The sequence below is a fragment of the Callospermophilus lateralis genome, chromosome 10 (genome assembly GCF_048772815.1).
Source record: "Callospermophilus lateralis isolate mCalLat2 chromosome 10, mCalLat2.hap1, whole genome shotgun sequence".
In the NCBI taxonomy this organism is placed as follows: Eukaryota; Metazoa; Chordata; class Mammalia; order Rodentia; family Sciuridae; genus Callospermophilus; species Callospermophilus lateralis.
This window is the reverse complement of record NC_135314.1, coordinates 85,432,617-85,442,795: the sequence shown is the minus strand read 5'-3', so window position 1 is coordinate 85,442,795 and position 10,179 is coordinate 85,432,617.

Below are 10,179 nucleotides of genomic sequence, written 5' to 3'. Positions count from 1 at the left end.
ACACTATTGAATGACCAATGGATAGCAGAAAAAAATCAGGGATGAAATAAAAAATACTTAGAAGTGTGAATATACTATGTATACATCCAGAGATATCTAAAATTGTGCTCTATATATGTAATAAGAATTGTAATGCATTCCACTATCATATATAAATAAAAAAAGATTGACATTCATAAAAAAATACTTAGAAGTAAAATAGGAATAGTGACACAGCATACTGAAATCTCTCAGACACTATTAAGGCAGTTATAACAGGAAAGTTCATTTCATTGAGCTCTTCATGAAAAGAATAGAAAGTTAACAGATAAATAACCTGAAATTATAGAAGAACAAATCAACAACAAAAGCAGTAGAGGACAGGAAATAATTAAAATCTGAGCTAAAATCAATGAAATTAAAACAAAAGAATCAATTTTTAAAAATGACAAAACAAAAAGTTAGTTCTTTGAAAAAATAAGTTAAACTGATAAACCTTTACCCACATTAACAAAGAGAAATTTAATCATGAATGTTAGTAAAAACACAAATTACTAACATTCATGATTAAAAAGGAAATATCTCAATAGACACTACTGAAAATACAGGCAATAATCAGAATCTATTTTGAAAATTTATACTCCAATAAAATAGAAAATTTTGAAGACATCAACAAATTTCTAGAGACATATAACCTACATAAACTGAATCAGGAAGACATACACAATTTAAATAGATCAATTTCGAGCAATTAAATAAAAGACACCATGAATACTCTACCAACTAAGAAAAGCCCAGGACCACACAGATTTCAGCCAAGTTCTACAAAACCTTCAAAGAAGAATTAACATCAATACTCATCAAATTATTGCTTGAAATAGAAAAGGATGAAACTCATCCAAATTCATTCTATGAAGCTAGTGTTACCCTGATACCAAAACCAGACAAAGACATACTAAAACAAAAGAAAACTTCAGACCAATATCCCTGATGAAGCTAGATGCAAAAATTCTCAAAAAATACTGGCAAATCACATACAAAAACATATTCAAAAAATAGTGCACTATGGTCAAGTGGGGTTTATCCCAGGGATGCAAATTTGGTTCAACGTATGGAAATCAAAAAATGTAATTCATCACATCAATAGACTTAAAGACAAGAATCATATGATAATCTCAATAGATACAGAAAAAGCATTTAACAACATTAAAGCAACCCTCATGTTCAAAACACTAGAAAAACTAGGGATAGTAGGAACATATCTCAGCATTGTGAAAGCCATCTATGCTAAACCCAAGGCCAATATCATTGTAAATGGGAAAAATTGAAAGCATTTCCTCTGAAAACTGGAACAAGATAAAAATTTCCTTTTTTACCACTTTTATTCAAAATCATCCTAGAAACTTTAGCCAGAGCAATTAGAAGAAAAAAATTATAGGGAATACAAGTAAGGTAAAAAGAACTCAAACTATCCCTATTTGCCAACAACATGATTCTATATTTAATAGACCCCAAAAGTTCTACCAGAAAATTTCTAACACTCATAAATGAATTCGGCAAAGTAGCAGAATTCAAAATTAACAACAATAAATCAATTTCATTCCTATATATCAGTGATGAATCTACTGAAAGAGAAATTAGAAAAAATATCCCACTCACAATAGCATCAAAAAACAAAATATTTTGGAATAAATCTAACAAGAGGTGAAAGTCCTCTATAATGAACACTACAGAACACTAAAGAAATTGAAGATCTTAGAAGATAGATCTCCTGTGCTCTTGAATAGGAAGAATTAACATTGTCAAAATGGTCATCCTACCAACTGCAGATTTAATGCGATTCCTATTAATATCCCAATAATATTCCTCATAGAAATAGAAAAAGCAACCATGAAATTCATTTGAAAAAATAAGAGACCCAGAATAGCCAAAGCAATCCTTAGCAAGAAAAATGAAACAGGAGGCATCACAATACCAGATCTTAAATTCTACTACAAAGCTACAGTAATAAAAATGCATGGTATTGGCACCAAAACAGACACAGAGACCAAGGAACAGAATAGAAGATGCAGAGACAAACCCACATGAATACAGTTATATCATGCTAGACAAAAGTGCCAAAAACATATATTGGATAAAAGATGGCCTCTTCAACAATTGGTGCTGGAAAACCTGGAAATCCATATGTAGCAAAATGAAATGAAACCCCCTCTCTCTCACCCTGCACAAAACTCAATTAAAAGTGCATCAAGGACTTAGGCATTCCACCAGATACCCTGCCCCTAATGGAAGAAAAACTAGGCCCCAGTCTACATCGTGTCAGCTTAGGAACTAACTTCCTTAACAAGACTCCTAAAGCACAAGAAGTAAAATCAAGAATAAATAATGGGATAGAATCAAACTAAAAAGCTTCTTCACAGCAAAGGAAACAACCAAGAATGTGAAGAGACAGCCTTCAGAATGGGAGAATATCTTTATCACTTGTACCTCAGACAGTGCAGATGGCAAATCTACAGGTTATATAAAGAACTCAAAAAACTTAACACCAAATAAATAAATAATCAATCAATAAATAGGCAAAGGAACTGAACATACACTTTACAGAAGAAAGAAATATGGTCAGTTAACAAAGATATGAAAAAAATGTTCAACATCTCTAGCAATTAGAGAATGCAAATTAAAACTACACTAAGATTTAATCTTACTCCAGTCAGAATGGCAGTTATCAAGAATACAAGCAACAATAAATGTTGGCAAGGATGTAGGGGAAAAGGTACACTCATACATTGCTGATGTAACTGCAAATTGGTGCAACCACTTTGGAAAGCAGTATGGAGATTCCTTAGAAAATTTGGAATGGAATTACCATTTCACCCAGTTACCCCATTCCTCTGTTTATACCCAAAAGACTTTGGGTATAAGTTGGGTTCTGGGAAGGACTAGAGATAAACTCCTGTGTTCAGTATACCTCTGGTCTGTCTCCATGTTTATTGGCTACTTATATTCTACTCTGTGAAAGTGTCTATAATATTACATTCTCTTATGTAAACATTACTTAAACAAAAATTAGAAGTTTGCATAATATTTCCATAATATTTTCAGCATACTACAGTGATGCAGCCACATCAATGTTTACAGCAGTTCAATTCACAGTAGTTAAACTATGGGAATGAACCTAGGAGCTCTTCAACAGATGAATGGATAAAGCAAAAGTGGTATATATACACAATGAAATATTACTCAGTTATAAAGAAGAATGAAATCATGGCATTTGCCAGTAAATGGATGGTTCCATCCATTCCATCCATGGAGAATACCATGCTAAGCAAAATAGACCAAATCACAAAAAACAACTGCCAAATGTTTACTCTGATATGCAGATGCTAACTCACAATAAGATGGGGGAGAGAAGAACAGAAGTACTTTGAATTAGATGAAGGGGAATGAAGAGAGAGGAGAAAGTGAGGGTTAGAAAAGATAGTAGAATGAAACGAATATTATTCTCCTATGTGTATATATGTTATACAATCAGTGTAATTCTACATCATGTACAACCAGAAGAAGAACATCATGTACAACCAGAGAAGTTATACTACGTATATGTATAATATGTCAAAATACATCCTACTATCATGTTAACTAAAAAGAACAAATAAAAAAAATTTTCATGCACCAAACATACATACGCACAAAGGTGTGCATGCACACTCACACACACACACACACACAAAAAGAGAAAATGGCACCTTCATCTCAGAAAATATTACGCAAACATTTAATTTTTGTTTAAGTAATGTTTACACAAGAGTATGTAATATTATAGACACTTTCACAGGGTGGAATATTAAGTAGCCAATAAACATGGAGTCAGACCAGAGGCATATCAAACAGGAGTTGATCACCAGTCCTTCATAGAACCCTACTACTAAGTCAGTAATTTTTGAGAGTCATACAACCAAGGGGCAAAGAATATGTGAAAGAAGAGGACACCCTAGAGAAATGATAAAATAAAAATTTGAATTTGGAAAGAAATCAATTTATGAAAACAATATTTTTTTAAAGTGCCTGGGAGAGCCAAAATGTCAACTGTTTTCCACTTAGAATAAACCAAAAAGACTCAGAAAGTAGAGCTAACAATAAAGATAGGAGTATAGGTGAGAATGAAAACTGGTTAGCTGGAATTTACATAGAGAGTTCTACATACACATAGATACATATTTACTTTTATTTGTTTTATTAAATCAGCAAAGAATAAATGAAAACATTAAAAATAGGGAAATACCTTCAAATGTCTGAAGAACAAATATTCTATGCCTGTAAGCTACTAATACAAGTGAAGAAGCTAAAATAAAAATATTTTCAGATATACAAAGTCTCAGAATTTTTTCTTCCATGAATTATTTCTCAGGAAGGCAAAGAAGAATGTATTCCACTAAAGTAAGAAAATAAACCTAAGAATTAAAAAAAAAACATGAAATTCAGAAAAAAATAGGATTTGATTCAAGAAAAAAAGATAAGGATAATCCTTAGGATGAATGCAAAGGGCAGGAAGTCCTAAGAAACCAGCTGAACAGCAGAGTCAAAGAGAAACATCACAACTAGAGGCTGACCTGAATCAGGATCCTCCAGACACGTCACTAAGAAAACAGTGAAACCCAGGGACTGCATGCCTAAATGAATTGATGAGCTAATTACTTAATTATAAGTACACTGAAAACTAAGCAAAGAGACAACAAAATTTTTACAAGAAAGGAAATATGATCATAGTGGAATGAAGAGCTGGGTTGAAATTGATATTTATATAATAATCTAATGATATAGGCTATAAATATTAACAAAAAATTGTGATATAATACTGGAGAAAGGAAAGTAGGTGTGGCTATATGTGTAAGTGGGGGAAAAGTTGGGAAGAAGTTATAAAACAAGAGGAAGATCTTCATTTTCTCTATGTAAAGTCAATAGGTCTTATGAAAATCATATGCTCATTATAAAAATCCGTTTTTTACAAATACAAAGGTCAATCCCCCAAAAAAGCAGTCTAAACAGTCAAAAGTAATTATTTTGAGCATTGGAAGTGATAAAACAAGAATAGGTTAATTTTTAAAGATGGTGGAATGAGATGGACATCATTACCCCAGGTACATGTATGACTGCACATATGTTAAAACTCTACATCATGTACAACCAGAGAAGTGAAAAGTTGTGCTCCATTTGTGTACAATAAATCAAAATGCATTCTTCTGTCATATATACCTAATTAGAACAAATATATTTTTTTAAATTAAGTAAAATAGTATCAGCTGATAAAGGTAATATTAATAAAGTTAAATTATCATTCATCTTCTTACAAAAAAAGAATAGGCTAATTTTCATTTTTGAAGAACTATTTTATTAAAATAAATATCTCTATTTTTGGATATAATAAAAATTAAATGTAAAAATAGACTCTAAATAGATGAATATGAAATAATAGGTTATATGAAATAATATGAAATAATAGGTTCATAATAATTTCATAAAAATATATGAAATAATAGGTTCATAGATGAACCAAAAATTGAGGGCAAGAAATATATACAAATGTCCATAGGTTTACACAAGTTGAGTATCCTCTACCCAAAATTCCTAGGGCCAGAAGCATTTCAGATTTTAGATTTGGGGAGTTTCAGATTCATAATGAGAGACCTTGGAACCCAAATCTAAACATGAAATTCTTCTGTATTCAATGCCACATTTTTTGGGGGGTAGGGAGGATACCAGGGATTGAACTCAGGAGCACTTAAACATTGAGCCATATCCCTGGCTCTATTTTATTTAGAGACAGGGTCTCTGAATTTCTTGTGGCCTCACTAAGTTGCTGTGGCTGGCTCTGAACTCACAATCCTCCTGTCTCAGCTTCCTGAGCTGTTGGGATTGCAGTCATGTGCCACCATGCCCAGCTACTCATGCACACCTTTAAAATATAGTCTGAAGGTAATTTTACACAATATTTTTAGTGTGCTTTATTTTTTACAGCAACCTGTCACATGAGGTCAGGCATAGAACTTTCCACTTGTAGAGTCATGTTTATTGTTCAAAACGTTTCATATTTGGGAGTATTTGGGGGTTATGGCTTTTGGAATAGGGATGCTTAACATGTATTTAGATTATTTGTTTTATTAAAATTTTCTGGGTAATTCATACAGTCTTTGATGAATATATACTACTAATACAATTTAAAAAATAAATAGAAAGGAACTAAGTTGGGTTTAACTTGTTCTTTGAACTTCTGACGTTCCCTAGTATGTAACACATTTTTTTAAATGTACACAAAAATCTACTGTTCAAGCTCTTCCAGAATTCTTCTAGGAATTATTGTTCAATTCATGGCTCTATTCCTAGAAAATATGTCCCCCTTAATCATATCCAGCACACACACACCTTTAGCAATTAGAACAGTTGTTATCCATCTCTGCATCCTGTTCATCCCCATTTTATGGGTATAAGCTTTAATTAAGACTAGGATTGAGTTTAAGACTGAAAACTTGAACATAAAACAACCAGTACTTTCTTACTTGTCTTTTCATTGTAGTCTGGAGTTTATGTTTTCCACTCTGAAGACACCTTCTTACTAGAAGAGGTAAAAACTAGGAGATAAATACTCATACATTTTCACCATGATTAAATATTAAAATTTCTGCAAGATTTGAATTCTTTCACTTAATATTTAATTTAGATTCTTAAGGGGAGGTATTAGGGAATAAAAGTGACCAAATCATATTGTTATATTGTTGTTCATGTATGAACATGTAACAATAAATCCCTTTATTATGTATAATCATAATATGCTAAGAAAAAACTTTGGTTATTAGCAAAAGTCTGCTTATGAAGCAGGAAAATTTTATTTTTTTAATCTATTTCATATAAGATCTTAAAATATCACACATGTAAATATTGTTTTTCACACGTACCCCTTATTAGTCCTACCATCATCTGAGCTCAGATTCTTGTCAACACACCTCTACATCACTGAAATGGCCCTTAAACTTCTCTCCTGGGTAACTCTTCAAACAATTACCTAGTGTTGGAACCCACTCCAATAATTCTGCACTTTTCGGCCTCCTGTATTCTCCTTATGATGCTCAGGTTTTTCTGATGCATGGAAACATTTTTTTCACTCCTTTATCTGTTAGTTAACCCATTAAGATCCATGTTTTCAATTCTGTGAATATTTCAAAAAAATTAACACAGGTGCATTAAATTAGGTTGAAAAATCATAATCTGGAACTTGTATACCCTTTATACATATTTCAATATATATGAAATACATATACTTTTCAAATGTTCCAATAATTCATCTATTACTTTCAAATGTTCCAATAATTCATCTATTACATTCTAAAAGCCTAATATTTATTTCAAAGTGACCGTAAGTGGTATATTTGTTGCTCAATAAATTTTTTAAAATAGGTATATTATATGTAGGACAACAGGACAAATGAGTTACAGTACTGGATTGGCCCACCTCAACTTCAACCTCTGTGAATCATATCCAAGTCTCACTACTTGGCATTATAGTCACTTTTTAGCTACTTTCCCTCAAAAACATCTTTTTACCTCTAAAACTCTTCCTATATCAATCTGTTTCAAGGTACATATAATCTTTGGGTCACCCAAAATGTCTACTACAGTGTTTATTCATAGTAAGGGCATAATAAATGTTGAATTAAATTTTAACAAAAGAGCATAATGTTGAATCTAATAAAAATTATCTGATCATACCAAGAGTAGGCCCACAAAAAGACTCCTGACTTTGCAGCTATTGAAACTCTGATTGTTTCATAAAAATTTCTTCTATTTCTAAATGTATTCATGTTGCAGGCAATTGTCAATTGTTTAAATGTCAAGATCCTACTTGTTTCTTAGTGCAGAGGGATTGTTAGTTCATGGGGGCACATTTATCTTAATTTTTTTGGCTCATTTTTGCCTTCATATTGGAAACCTATTTTTCTTATATTTAGATGAAAGAAAATTAATCTGTCCACTGAGGTGAATAACACTTTAGATAAAGGTCAAGTCATTGCCTGGATAAGCTGTAAAATTCCATTGTTGCACTCCACTTCCTCATAGAACATTTCAGGGAAATGAATAGAAATTAGCTCAAAAGGGCTCTAACACTTCATCACATTTTTTTAGCATTTAATAGAATACATAAATAGGAGAGGAATTCATACTTTGAAATTCAGGTTATTTTTGCACAACAGATCAGAACAAAGTATTGACAAAAAAGCAAGGTTTAAGAAACAAGAGTGCCAATGATAATCCCATGATCCAACTATTTTAAAAATTTGGGCTTCCTTAAAAGACCCTGTTCTCACTTTATGAATTGCTAAACAGATGTTAACATTTAAATGTGGCAGACACATCCACTAAATATTTTGTACATATATATTTTTAAAAATACAAGCTTAAAAATATAAGGTTTTCAGTAAGAGTTTAATTAAAATTAGTGTAAACAAATTATATTTTTCATCCCTGAAATAACAAATGATAATATTTATAGTTTTTCTCTAAATGATTGGAATAACAAATGATCAGAATACATTCAACTTAATAATTAATACATTCTATCCATTGGAGTTCTCCAGAGAAATAGAAACCAGAGGAGAAGTGTGTGTGTGTGTGTGTGTGTGTGTGTGTGTGTGTGTGAGATATAGAATTGTTATATGTAGCTATACATATCCTCTTGGTGGCTATTTGGAGAGAGAAATTTTAAGGAACTGGTTCACATGATTATGGAGGCTGAAAGCCAGAAATCCAAAGGGACATCTGGTCAGCTAGAGCCTCCGGCAAAAGTTGAAGCCTCAATCATGAGTCTGAAATCTCAGCAGGCCTCAAACTCAAGCAGGATTTCTATGATACAATATTGAAGCAGAATTTCTTGTCCAGAAAACTGCAGTTTTTACCCTTAAGACCATCAAATGATTGAATGAGTCTACTTAAAGTCAACTGATGGTAAATATTAATCATATCTACAAAATACCTTTAACAGCAACACCTAGACTAGTTTTTGACCAAACAACTGGGCACACAACCTAACCAAGTTGACACAGGAAATTAACATCACACACTCAGTCAGCAAATATTTATTGAGCACTTCCTAAGGTCCTGGTTCTACTCAGACACAGACCTTCCATCCAAGCCATTACATTTCCATGTTGAAGACATACAGCACGTTCAATGACAAGACAGCATGAAAAATATAAGGCTGACAGGCTTAGGAGCCAGATAAAGGGCATCAAATTCAGCCACAGTAATTGCAGACACCATTAGGAGAAAAATAATGATAGAACAAAATTTTGAAGGATGAGGAGGAGTTATTGAGCTGGGCAGGCTAAAGAGGGGGGATAAATTCAAGAGTAAAAATTATCTGTATAAAAAAAAAGATGCAGGTGCATTGGGTTTGTTTGGAGTAAAGGATGCAGGTGTCACTATGGCAAAAAAATGAGCCAAATAAGTGGTGGTCAGATGCCAGAACACAAAAAGATTTTATGTGCCAAGTCACAGTATCTGAACTATATCCTGAAGGCTATGAGAATGCATCTACAAGAAATTGTGTGATAAAATTAGCACATCCGAAAGATAGCCTTAACTGCACAGCTACGATTACAGAGTTGGGAAAATAGAGCACAACGTTTGGAATTTAAGGGTGGGGAGTTACATAAAATAGAGATCATTTGGAGAGTTACAGAAAATGCAATATTGAAAAGATGTAGAACAGTGAAGTGAAAAGATAAAGATTAATAAGGAGATTTCAGGAAGTAGAATCAAAAGGATGCAGTAATTAATTGATGTGCATTGTGGGAAATAGAGACATATATGGCAACTTCATATTTGAGGTTTGGATAAATAAAAACTGCTGGTACCCTATCATAGATCTTGGTTAAAGAAGTAAAACATAATGTATAGGGAAGAATAAAGTGAAAGGGGTTAAAGTGAATATCTCAGCAGCTACTATAACATCCTTCTACATCAGAAGATGGTGAAAACAATTTCACAGATATCTCCCTCATCTTTTAAAGTTCCTTATACAGGGTCAAACCAAGGTTTGTGCAAAACACAACAACCTGTCTAACAACAAAAATTAAACTTTAGAGTTAATTTGGTACTTAATTCTTATTTGCAAAATAAATTCCTCTTCTAAAATTATTTTTGTTACCT